Source organism: Mastigoproctus giganteus, chromosome 3, assembly GCF_048544385.1.
Source record: "Mastigoproctus giganteus isolate SK-2022 chromosome 3, ASM4854438v1, whole genome shotgun sequence".
NCBI classification, from domain to species: Eukaryota; Metazoa; Arthropoda; class Arachnida; order Uropygi; family Thelyphonidae; genus Mastigoproctus; species Mastigoproctus giganteus.
The window spans coordinates 189,074,002-189,088,591 of NC_143577.1; positions in this window are offsets into that span (position 1 = coordinate 189,074,002).

Below are 14,590 nucleotides of genomic sequence, written 5' to 3' on the forward strand. Positions count from 1 at the left end.
TCCTTTGGAATAAGAAAGTGAAAAAAGGCGGCAAAGACAGGAGTAAGTTCAGGAGCACAGGTTTTGAGAACAAGTGGATAAATACTATCAGGACCTGGAGCTTTCTGAGCATCAAGATTCGTCAAATTCCTTTTGACGGAAGACCACAGGTGGAATTGAATGGAGCGTGTTGGGAATGTTGGAAGGTGTTTTACGAAGATTATTAATACATAAGTTGGAAGGAAAATGGAATGCTAGCAGGTCAGCTTTATCCTTGGTTGAAATTAAAATAGATCCATCTGATTTTGACAGAGGTGAGAGCAGAGATGGGAAAAAGTTGCGGCCGATAGCTTTTTCAAGAGACCAAACTGCTCGACTACCATTAGGCCAAGAAGCAAGTTTTCTATTCTTAGCCTGTTCAAAATCGAGTTTGGACTGATTTGCTTTACAATTGTTGCGAGCTTCGGTGTAGGCAGAAAATGAAACTGAAGAATTGCAAACAAGCCAATTACTATATGCAACATTCTTCTCTCGAATAGCCTTAGCACATTTATTGGAAAACCAAAGTTTAGATAAAGGCCGAGATTTTAACATGGCGTGTGAAATAAAGAATTCCACTCCTACAAGAATAATTTCACTGACATGATCTGAGTAAATATTGACATCAGAAATTTTGAAACAGTAATACGACCAAGGAAAAGAAGAAAAGAAATCTCGCAAGTCAACCCATTTTGCATTCTTGTAATGCCAAACAACACGAAGTTGGAAATAGCCACGAGATAAAGGCTCCATTGGAGAAGAGACAATCATCAAATTGTGATCTGAGGTGCCTAAAGGACCACTCACTTCGACAGTGTACTGAGAAGGGTTGTTTGTGAGAAAACGATCAAGCGTGTTGGCTGTATGGTTAGGATTGTCCGGTAGTCTGGTAGATAAATGAGCAATCTGTGCTAGGTCATTAGTAATTGCAAAAGCCTCAGCATCTCGAACTGAACTGGAGCCAGCTGGACTTGTGGACATTAAAATTACCAAGAAAAATTACCTCACTGTTAGGAAAGTTGGACTGGAGGAAGTCAAAGAGTTCCAACCAAGTGATAAATGGATTTTGAGAACAGTATAGACAACAGATGAATTTGACAGAATGAAGTAGAGAGATTTTAAGCCTGAGAAGATCGAAAAGAAGAAATTCATTCCAAATTACCAAGTCTTTGACAGGAAATATCGGAACGGACATATGCACAAGTACCACCTTTGAGAAAAAAGAAACCATACAGCGAATAATTTGGGCAACTGAGATGAGCAGTGGTTGATTCAACCGATAACTGAGATTCTGTCAGAAAAAGTACATGGGGTTTGGCAGACTCTAAGTGGAAATGGACATCGTTAAGATTAGAACTGAGACCGCGTATATTTGCCAAATGAACTAGGAAGTGTTTGTGATGTTTAGATCTTTTGGCTGATAAGCTTGCTCTATCAGTTTGACAATATTAGTGAGCGTGTCGTTTCTAGTTGGCTGATAAGCCCTACTTTACGATTTTTGAGCAAACTTAAACTTTTAAAGAAAAAACTTTAAAGAATAAGAGTAAAATCCGGAAGCTTTAGATCAGTTCAAAGGTATTTCGCTGGATGAACACCAATTTAATTGATTGACTAACCATTTTCGTGATATGGATGTTAAATCTGGAATTGTGCAAATGTACTTACTTATAGATCCGTTACTTGTGGTACTTTTCTGCTGCGGTTCTGTCTGATGGAATTTTGATTCGAGATTTTCTTTTTTTAATTTAAGAAGATTTACTTCTAAGCTGACTGTTTCTGTCATAGGATCTTGGCCCACCTGCTGGCAACATCAGGTGGATCAGAGTCTCTTTTGAGACAGTACGTGCATTACTGGGACTGGCCAACCTTCTCGTGGTGTGGACGAGTACCCGGAAACATCTCTCCAGGTGATTGATGCTTCTGGGTAGCCAAGCGGCCAGACACAACAACAGAACACACACATAATTCACACAACCATACGTCACACACATATCTGGCCCATTTGTAGTGATACTGTCCTTCACATGGATACGACGCGGAGTTGAACAACGTTGTAGGTGCCACCCTTTACAAAAACACATGTCCACAAGTCCACATAAAGATAGAATTTGTATCTGAAATCCTGGATGGCTGTGATGTCCTTTGAGTGATACATTGATATGAAACCTTTACATCATTATAGATCATAAAAATATGGACTCTTTCTTCGATTTCTATTTTAGCTAGTTCATTTATCAAAATAGTAAATAAAAGTGGTCCTACATACCTTAAAGAATGCCATTGGAGAAAAATAAACAGTGATAGCATTAGTTAGTGTAGGAATTGTATTGGAACAATACATGTTAATCACAGATTTCTATTATTCCTCAGGAGAGGTTGGTTATTAGACATCAAAGCAAATTTCTAGCAAACACATTAGAACTTTATAGTCTAACCTCTTTGCAAACTTTTTTACATAAGTTATATATTTTAATGTTTTCTGATATAGTGTTTAATTTGTTTAAACTGTAATCTCTGTTCCCATTGACAAGCTTTCTCATTTATGTCAGTAATTCTTCACTAGATGCAAAATTCGACGATAAGATCACGAAACCATATATTTAAGAAGAACGGCTTTGATAATGTAGCGCAGATTGTAAATAGCGTCGCTGGTACTTTAAATAAAATTACATGATATTTTCTTAATCTTTAGTTATCTGAGATTTCATATTGCAGACCAATTGACTTGTTTCCTGTCCTCTCCAAACTGCTTGCAAGGCTTTTACACGCCTGGATGGAAAGACACTACACAGAATCAAACCTGGCATCCTCCCGCCAATTCGGATTCAAACATGGAACTGGTACGGAGGATGCACTTCAGTACCTCATGGCTTCGGCGAAAAATAGTCCTGTGAAATACTCCCTTGCCATCACAGTGGATTTTACTGGTGCTTTTGATCGCCTGTGGTGGCCAAGCATCCTCAGGAGGCTTAGACATGCCAAAACTCATCTTAACCTTTACAGATGCATTTCCTCATACCTCAAACAGCAGAAGATCATGCTCACCTCCAAACACCAGCAAGTCTGCATGCTGTTCACCTGGGGTTGTCCTCAGGGCTCGGTCCTTGGACGATTCTTCTGGTCTATTGTCTTGGACGAGTTCCTGGAAATGAATCTTCAGTGTGCTGTGACTTTGGCCTTTGCAGACGACCTAGTCTTGGTTATCTATGCTTGTTCTCGAGCCCAGTTGGAAGTCAATGTCAATCTGGCCCTCCACACATCCTGCTCATTATTTCTGGTGAGAAAACCAAGTCTATTTTGCTCAAGGGATCGCTTCAACTAACCAGACCGCCAACAATAAAAATTAAAATGCACCCATAAAATTGTTCCCTGAAATGAAGTACTTAGGTATCGTCTTCGATATGAAGTTGACATTTTACCTTTCATGACATTTTACTCTTTCATATCGCAAACAAAATTAGGAAATACACGTCACTGATTTCCAGAATTAGTAGGACAGACTGGGGCCTTAAACGACGGGCACTTGCAACAATTTATGAAACCATCTTCTTGCCAATTGTCTGCTACGGTGCGACAGTGTGGTGTACCACAGCCAACATCCAGCGAAATAAAGCTAAGTTGGATTCAATTCAGAGAGTTATGCTCCTCACAGTTACCAGAACCTGTTTCACTGTTAGTACGCTGGCCTTTCAAGTCCTCGCAGGATATCTACCCCTGTATCTTGAGGTGATCAAGAGAGGACTATTTCAAAGAGTGAAGAGAGGTATTCCCTCTGAGATCCTTGACATCCACCTTGATCTGGCCAACGATCCCAAAAGAGAGAGAAAACCTATTGCAAAAAAACTCGTCGAAATTTGGCAAGACGCATGGGATAACAAGCAAAGGAGCTATTACCTAACTTTTCCTACCTTCTGTTGCCCAAACCTGCTCAAAGTCTCCTCGCTGGTTTTCACCTGGGCCTCCAAATAACTTTCTTACATACTGGACACAGACCCTCCAGGAAAACATTAACAGATCTGGGCATCGAACAAAACCCACTTTGCACATGCAGACAACTTGAAAGCTGGGAGCATGTAATGTACTACTGTCCTTATCATGAGGATTACAGGACAAGACTGATCACAAAACACAAGGAAACCTACACCATCAGGAACATCTTTTTCTGCAAGATGAGCTCTACCATCATGCCCTTATCGAGTTTGCTCAATCGACCTTCCAACTCAGACGTATTAATCAAACAACAATCTCCTAGGCAACACCTAAACGCACTGCAAACCCCAATGGGGTAGGATAAACTAGTACCTCTGCCGGGATACGATACGCTGTAAACCCCATCCGGGATAGGATTAACTTCAAACCCTAATGACACCCACGGGTGTGGGATGACTTTGCACCCATATACTGGAAGGTGAGTGAGGTGCTACAATCGTCTTCGGGTGTAAACGCCATACGGCACCTCTTGGCAGGGTAACTGTTACCCTGCAATCTTTTTTTTCTTTCCTTGGCTCTGGGAAGGCTCCCCAGGCCAGGGGCTCCAACTTTAATTCCCTCCCTACTTCTGTCATCTGGAGGATGCCATCTTTCCACTTTAACTTCCCCCGCTTTAGCTACCGGTGGCGCCTGCCACGAAACACTATGTTTCAGAATGAAAGAAGATAAAATCGTACAAATAAAAGAGGAGGAACTCCAGTATCACCGTAACATGCGACATTTTTTTTGCAACTTTTTTTTTCGAAATGTTTCGCAACATTTTGTAATTACAGTAGACTAAATTTGTAGATTAGTCACAAATGCGCTCCTCACTTCCATTCCCAGTATGAGAATTATACCCTAAAATGAAATTTACTAGTTATCCAAATTTTTTCTTTAACTTTTAGAGCGGACTGTAGGAGTATGATTATCAAATATCAAATTGAATTACTCAGGACGTTTTACAATAATTTTTGCACTTTATTTTAGGGAATGTAGTATGCGAAGGTGCCTTCAGGAGTATCGACGGTTATTTTTTATGCAGAGAGGGAAGGGGAGGACTCATTATAAATGACAAGTATGCGATGTCCTTGTCATTTGTAATTGTTCCTTTTAATAGTAGAGCTTTTACAATGTCATGCTATGTTGCGAGACAGTATGAAACTAAAACGAACGGAAACCTGTTTATTTGTCCTTGGTGATGTTTGATCCGTTACGACGCTTGGCTGCATGTTGTTATTTTATTCGCCAATGTAATTTTGACACCATTAAAATCTGTCCATAAAATCGTGCCTATTCTTCAACCGGTTTGCCTCTTTTTATTGGATGAAAAACTCGAAATTCAAGGCAAAAAAAAAAAAACTCTGTAACCCTCCCCAGATATCACCGTATTTCCCAATGTTTAAGACGCACCTTAAATTTGGGGCCCGAAATTTGAAAAAAAAATGTATTACATAAAGTTATCGAACTCAAGTTTTATTCATCATAAAATTCATACAACTCCTCATCACTGTCAAAACTCCCATTCATTAGCTTGTCCTCATCTGTGTCTGATGACGAATCACTGTCTTCATATTGTTATACTGGGGGGGGGGGGTTTATACTTCTTACTTGCTTATTAATTACTTACTTTCGTTCGGACTTCTCTGGACAACACATCTGTATGGTGGGACGTTTTCCTTCCTTAATCATTTGTTCAATCATAACCCCAGTATACTCATGTGATTGTCTAGTGGTTTTTCATATCAGGACAATGATCTCGGCCCTCGGTAACCTATTCAAGGGAATAGGAACTGCAGCTTCGATCAGGCGTTGTGAAAATACTCAAACTCTTTCCAATTATAGGTGGAAATTCGAGTACCCGCGGTATCAGTTCTATTATATAATTCTTTACTTACTCATTCGTGTGAATAGAGGATAGGCCTGAGGCATATGTTTAAAACAGAATATGGTTTAATATACTCCACTATAGCATTGATACATGTATAGAAACTACCGCCCTAGTGGCAGTGACAAGCAAATACTAAATCATTTGGTTACAATAGTATAAACTGATTTTTATGGAAGTATTTAAAAGCTCCTAGCATTACTGATACTTTGGAAATTAATGGACTCTTCACATATGTGTTCTTCGTGTGGATACTTCATCTCAGGCAAGAACTGGCATATGACAGAATGGTTGTACAACCATGATGGGGGTCAATACTAAAATACCGCACTATTTAGGATAGCACGAAGATACATCATCTACCTATTGTTAATTTGTGAAATTGACAATCTGAGTGATGCGCTATTTAAGATAGCAGTATTAGGACATTCTACAGTTTATCGATGCTAACATAATTAATTATATTATTGAGGAGTAAAGTTTATGCGTAACTGTAGGAAGTAATTAGAACTTACCGAAGTTAAGTTGACTCCCTCGGCCGAGTGCGGGGCTTGCAGTTCGCTCTTCCATCATTCTGCGTCTCTCTTCGTTCGTGATACTCTTTTACACTTTTCGCCAAACTTACTCTCTCTGACCACCAAAAAAAACTTCCGTACTACACAACTGCTCTTTCTACAACAACCCCTTCTTCTCCACGTCCTTCGAGTATATCGTCCTTATCGCGTGAACTTTCGCCTCCTCCCCGGAGCTTGGTCTAGGGTGTGCCACTTTTCTCACGCGGTCAACATCAGACACACTGACCAGTATTTGTCAGGGAGAGCGAAGATCGTATTTTTCTCGACTAGAGAGCTCAACGTGTCCGTAGCGGCTCCTTATCTAGAGTCATCGTCATAGTGACCAGGGGAATTGGTACTATACAAGGGAACTATCCAAACATGCGAAAATTCAACCCTACCGACTTTTGGACTCTTATCGCTATTGCGGACTGGCAGTCCAGTTTGTCCCGTGAGTTGCTAGATATGTTTACACTGGAATAACCCAAAAACAACTCTTCAGCACAAGGGGCACATCAAGGAAGGGGGGGGGGGGGGAAATATGCAAAAAGGAAAATAAAATGTGTGCATTTTACAATATATTGCCTCGTCCTCAGTTCCATCTATGGCATTTGAAATGCCACACTTCTTAAATGACTTGACAACGATCTCAATCTTGATATTATCCCAGGATCTTTTCACCCAGGTACAAACTTCTCCTATAGTTGGTTTCTTTACTCTTCCTGCTGGTGTCAAATTGTCCCCAGAAGACTTCATCCATTGGTTCCATTCGTCTCTCATGGCAGCTTTGAAGGGTTTGTTAATGGTGACATCAAGTGGTTGGAGCTGGGATGTCAAGCCTCCAGGTATGACGGCAAGTTTTGTTTTTTGCTCTGCAGCAATCTTCTTTGTGTTTTTTGTTATGTGTGCCCTGAACTGATGAAGCACCAATAGGGCAGGTTTGCGTAAGAGCCCACCTTAGAGCAGGAGACCACACAGTTGGTCTCCTGCTCTAAATTTTCTCAAAACAGATCTTCATCCCATCCTGATCCATCCAACCCTTGTCATGAACGTGGACAATCACTCCTCAAGGAATGTCTTCTTTTGGCATTGTTTTGCGTTTGAAAATCAGCATAGGAGGCGGCTTGGTTCCGTCGGCACAACAGGTTAGAACAACTGTATAATGGCTCTTTTCATGTCCACGTGTCTTCACAGTTACAGTTTTCACCCCTTCTTATCAACTGTTCTGTTACTTGGGACATTAAATTGAAGGGGGACTTCGTCCATATTTGCAATCTGTCCCAACTCAAACTGATGTGTCTTCCGACATTGAATGACAAAACGATGAAATTCAAGGACCTTCTGTTCGTAGCTTTCAGGCATCTTTTGGGAAAGTCTGGTGCGTGTACGCATGCTTAGTCCATTCTGTTTCATGAACCTGAAGCACCAATTGTGTCCTCCTTTGAAATCAGTAACTTCTTTTTCATCATTAATTCTTCTTGACCCATGCTGAACCATTTTTGTGGACACAGGAATTCCAATTGCCCTTTGCTCTTCAATCCATATCTTCTGTTCCTTCTCTAAATCAGGCCATTTTTCTGACTTGCCTCTCATGGCCTTCTTCTGCCATGGAGTTTTCAGTAGGGTCTTTTCTTCTTCCCGTAGCCAGTCTCGGATTGTTTTCTCAGTTGGATGAGAACCAAACTTACGTTCAGCAGCACGATTTCTTCACTTTTGAAAACTGGATCACTTTTAACTTGAATTCAGCACTGTACGAAAATCTTTTCTGAGCCATTTCTGGGCAGAACGTGTCAAAACGTAACCTAATATACCGGTAACAAGTGCAAAACAATGAGCGCAAAGACAAGCCCGAAAAAACGGGAAATGCAAGTTAAAAAAATCTACAACCACTGTATAAGACACCCAGTTTTTATACCGTAATTTTTTTTATACATGGGGAAATACGGTAATTAATAATAATAAGGCCATGAGAGTGTATTTTTACCTTTTACATGATTCAGTCTTGCTTTTTACATGATTATGCAGTATGGAAAAATGGTTACTGCTTTGTTACTCGCGAGGTTTGTTAATTAAGCATGTAGAAGGTTGTATATTTCATTCTCAACTTTCTTTTGAAACAATAAGAACTTTTAATAGGGCGCTTTCATGTTACTAGCAAGTTAGTCACTCTGCGATTGAGATGTAAAGGTTTTTCTCCTTGCCATATGCCCCTTTCATCCCGAAAATGGGTAAACTGACCATAGCATATCATGCAGTTAGAGGTATGGCATATTAATGCCTCCTGCCTACTCATAGCGACAGATATATATGCTGAAGTCTCCTGGCTTTTGCATATGAACGCTCAGAGAGAGAGACGGGGGTGGATTCGAACTCTTTCTTCTCACTTGGCACGACTGCACTGCAGTGAGAAGTGTCGGATTGCTCCAACAGCAAAGCAGTATTCGGAATACAGATTTCTAAAATAGAAATCTGACTTATCTTATTATACATTTATTCAATTAACAGTGATATCGTAAATAAGTGAATTTATTTTATATTACCGCCTCCATTTGGCCATTATAGCTTATTTTTGTTGTTTTTATGAATGATTTTAACCTCGTAATGCATCAGCAGTTTCAGACCTAAAAAGTCATGGCTTGGCATAACTTTGAACATGGGCATATAAACAAATAAATAAAATTTCCATTTAATACTCTCTAATCACAGAACCTTAAATTTAAAGCTATTTTATTTTAATATCGCCTTGTGTTTACGACACGGAACAGGATATTACCAATATCTTCTTTAACCTTCGAATTCAGAAAACCACTCATAAAAAAACTATAGTTTTGACACTAGAGTGTGATATTTTTTTTTCTAATCATAACGCTCTGAAAAATGAAGATAACACATTTTGTAGTTAATTATTTCATTACATTTTAATGTTTGATATGTAATTTTTAATCCAACAAATGTATACATTTATTCATTAAATCTAATAAATTCATTACTATAGTTGAACAGAAATTATTTTACTTTAAATTTAGCTCATTTTCAATGTTTAAAATTTACGTACGTTTATGTGTGGTTTTTTAATACATCATTTTTATTTTTATAAAAATTGTTTAACAAAATATTGATAATGATATTAATTAGCAAATGTAAAATTATTTCTGCAAAATGACCATTTTTGCAAATATCATTCAAAGAAAATTCAATAGTTTCGAAGGAATCTTTCTGATTACGTAACTTCAAGAATTCTTTCTCGTGACGATATAATTTTTTGAAATAACAATATACAGTAACAGAAATTACATTTGTATTGAAATCATTAATTGGAAATTTGCCAAAAGTGTTTGATTTTAATGTTAAAAGTAAGGCAGAATGCATTCATAATTTAATTTCATTCTCATAAACTTGACGTAAAGACAAATGATATACTGAACCAGATAATTGTCTCTATTGAGAAAACCTTTCCTCTAAGGCGTCTGAAATTTTTCTGTAAGAAAATAACTCATATTTAATTCTGAAAAATAGTAATTAATTAAGGGTTAATTCAGGGTTAATTAAGGGTTCCTGGTGATAGTTTTTAAATCTTTGTTCCTTTACGGGCATTTTTACATTTATTATACCACCATGATAAAACAATTGTATTGAATTCAGGGGAGGGAGATCTTTATGAAACGGTAAATTTAATTTCAGCACTCCGTACAAATACAGACATCATAAAATCTTTACTGATCATGGATGAATATGCTATGGAAGGTACCGGCTGAAATATTAAATATAATAACGTAATACAGTTATTTTTTTTTAAATAACTTGACCGTGTTGAGGTACGGTATGTCCATTAAGGCCCTCCTGCTAGTTGTGCGAACGCATGGAATTCTCCAGCCTTTTCATAATCATATTTACTTTTATTACTATTTTCCAGGCCTTCTGAAAGAGCTTTTCTTCTAATCTTCACCCTTTTTTTTTATAGGGACTGTCTCTTGTAAATTCCTGTGATGACAAATAGATTTGAAAGTTCGGCAATCGTGATGGAACAGCTGCGTGAATTAATTTTCGATGCTTGAAATCTACAGTAATTCTCTTGTTTTTTTCCATCAAATTTAGATGTCCATCTAACTATTTGGGATGGCTTGAAATGAATCTCACATGCCTATAACAATACGAAATATATAAATAAAACGTTATGCTCTCTTCCGAATTTCACTTTACTTATTATCAGCATCTCATAGACATAGAGATGCTAATATAGTAAAACACTTATTACAATCAACTTTTTATGGATAAGCAAATAAGTCAAAAGGATAAATGGAACATTATAAACAACCTGTTAAGTACAATGAAGAAATTATCAAGGGGGAAATCAAATTAAAACACTATTAGAACAGATTTATGGTACAAACAAACAGTATCAGGCTGCAAATAAGTTTTCCCTGGCTATTTTAGAAGTGAACAAGTTTCATAACCATTATTGCCGAAATGGTATTAACCAACAAGATAGACTTCCTGAAATAGTGAATTCTTGTGTCGTCTTAACTCCACAATATACTGAGATTCTTAGGATTATTGAACAGAACAAAAACAAGATATCTTATGGAATGGACCGAATTACATTAACCGAAGTGAAGAGAAATAAGGAACAGTTCTCTATACTCTTGGTGGAGCTCATAGCACGGATGGTAGAAAGAGAGAGAGAGAGAGAGAGATAGAGAGAGAGAGATCCAACTAATTTATTTTCATTTAAGATAATTCCAATATATAAAAAGGGATCACCAGATCCCTTTTTTCATATCCCTGTTAAGTAACTAAGAGATCTTTTATAAAAATTTATACAGATGATATAATCTTACATTCAGTTGGAAAAAAACTTAACAAATATGGCTAATGATTTACAACAGGATCTTATTCATTTGCAGAGTTGGTTACAAAATTTTTGGTAATTAGACCTCCCCATCAAATCTTAGATGGTCATCCTTCTATTAAATTAGATAAACATGAATGCCTTCATGATCAGAATTTCCAAAATTGCAAATGTCAAACTGTGGAAGAAGTTTCAGATCATTGTAATCTTGGGTTATGGATTGACTACAGTCTAAGTTGGGCAATTCATATAAGAAATTTGTACAAAAAATGAGATTTTACGTGTACGTTTTTTACTACATTAAGAACAAATTAAATCTTAGAACAAATTTGCCTTATTTTATGTATTAGTCGACTCCCAAATCAATTATTTAGTAAATGTATGGGCAAGAGCAAATAACTGAAGTAAGGGTGATAAACTATTTAATTAACAAAATATTTAGACTTATAATGGGTAAAACATATTTGGAATGCCTTGAATAAGAGAAGGCAATTTTTGTTAAAGTGTAAAATCGTTTATCCAGTTCAAAATTGAAGTTAAATTTAATATTGAAAAATCTGAACATTAGTTTTGAAGAGTTGAATGAGCAAAGGGATTTCTCACATATTTTAAGGAAAACAAAAGCAATTGGATTGCCTCACCCTAGAGTACTAAACAGATTTGAAGAAAGCCAAACAATGAATATAATAAACAATTTGTTGGCAAGTGTTGATTTCAGATTTAGGAGAAGTTATCCCATTTTTAATAAGAAAATTTATTTTCTTCTTAATTATTCAGTAGATTAAATTTGCCACGCAATAAAAATTACTGTTTCTGTTTGCAGTGTAGAATGTATTATGAGTTGTTATTTCTTTATCTATTCTGTTAAATGGAAAATTTGTGTGGAAGAACTGTTGTATACGAAAAATTACAGCTTGTCAAGAAATTTAATCTCCCTGACAAGTTTATTTATTGAAAACGAATACTTTTGATAATAAATTGTATTGTATCATTATTATCATTGTTTTTGTTCTTTTTTTTTCATCAATTTATTTCAGCAAAGTGTAGAAATAAGTGTAGAGTGAAGAGTTAGTGAAACCTGGTATGTTCTTAGATACACTATGGGAATGTCTAAAATGTCCCAAGTTGGAAGAGGATGAGGAATGGTCCAACATCCTGTAACTGTTATCCAAGCGGTGTTATTTTTGTTGTAATTATTGGGTTTATTGAGGGGTGGTGACAGTAGTATATCTGCACGAGTGCATGCACATGGATTAACATGAATGATTTACACAATGTCTCCAGCAGCTTACAAGTTTTCATTGGGTTTCAGTAAAACTTGAGCTATTTGATGGCCTCTTCAACAGCATGCGGTGTGACTGTGGGATCTCTATTAATGTGACTGTGGGATCTCTATTAATAGCAATTAACATTTCCTCTACCACTGAATCCTTGAAAATTATGCCGCCCTCGCCTTATGGAGTAGTCATTGTCATTTTCTCGTACCTGTCATTATATAATATCTTTATTGCAATCAGTGAAAATTTTACATGGATGCCTGATGCAATATCCATAATAGCAACAGTACTAGGGGTTTAACATAAAAAGGAACTAAAAGAGGAAAAAACAAGTCGTAAACACTGGAAATGAGAAAACATTTCCCCCCCTCCTCACAATAGCAACATACCAATCAAGTAAAAACAATCACACTCATTCAGCTGGAAAAAAGAGCTGCTCCCTGATGATACGTCTTCTGTAGGATTTGTCCTCAATCAATTTCTTGTACTCAACATTCATTTCCTGTAAGTTTTAAAGCAACTCCATGGGCAAGAATCTCTCGCCCTTACTGAGCCTCGACACCACGGACTGTAAAGTAGGGAGGACGTTTAAGGGTTTCGGGGGATTTTCTAATTACACATCTGCCAAAAAATTGGCGTATTGATTTCACCCGCTGTCATTTGAGACGAGTAAGCGGAGGGTGAAGATTATGTGAGACCCCTGGTAGCATGCAGATTGGTATATTGTATAGTATTTTTATTATTATTATTAGTATATGGTGTAAGGAAGCCTGAAGCTTATGCTACACCAGAGAAAAGGAGAAGAATCACTCAGGACCCTGGGTGTACCAAGCCCATACTCACCAGATGTGAGCCCCAGGGTTGTGTACGATAAAGATTAATTAATTAATTAATTAATTAGTGAGGTTATCAAATTTTGTTTATCACTCCATACTTCTAACGATTATTATTATGATTATTTTGATATCTGGTGATCAAATTCGTGATCGATTCGTGATCCGCTATCGTCCGAATCTTCCAGTGTTCGTTCACGGATGACACCAGATGGCAGGAGAGGCGTTTGCTATTAGCAACGGTTTTAATCTGCGCAACCAAAAACGGGGACAACGTCTACTTATTGTGTAACACACAGCGAAGCGTAAATGTGTTTCTGTAATGATTGACGTTTAAGAGTATTTTTCAGCAAAAAAAACCCTGAAATAGAGTTGATACTGAACAAGCGTCTGTCTGATTCTTAAAGTACTTCTCAGTCATTTGACTCTTGGAACATGAAATCACAAATTTTAGATTTTATAGAGGAGCATTTCACTGTCCATACTATCGCCATATTCGTTTTAGTGTTATGCGCATGCCTCATGATTCCTCTCGACAATTGGAAGCGACAACTTCCACCTGGCCCGATCTGCCTTCCTGTTGTGGGTTATTTTCCGTTTTTTTGAAAAACTAGCGCATCTCCATGTGATTAAACTGGCCAGAAAATACGGGAATGTGTTCGGGTAAGTACACCAGTATTTAATAACATATGAGTAGGATCATTGGTGATTGTCAGATGATAAAAACTATGCGAAATTAGTGCTGTTAAATTATTATTTTTTTATTTATAAAATATGCAGAGGAGACAATCAAAAGAGATGTTTGGACTGACGATTTTTTGTAAAATATTTTATAGTAAAGATTTTTATTTTATCTTGAAGAACTTTCCGTCCGAACAAGATGTTAGATGTAGTTCATGCACGATATTTGCCAATATGTAGAATGCAGGTCAAACGACGATTAACTTTTATGCCATCTTCTCGAAATATGAAGCAAATGAAATGATGAATTAGAATATGGTTGTGAAACAGTCTTCTGAAAGTTTATGAACGTTGCATTGTAAAATTGTAAAATCAGTATGTGGGGCTGAAAAATTAAGGGCTTTGTACACCCTTCTTGAAAATTTAATTTAATATCTCTAAACAAAGAACTTAATTCATCCATTAATGAATTGTTTATCTTTGTGAGGAATATTGTCATAATCCAGTTATTTCTGGATTAT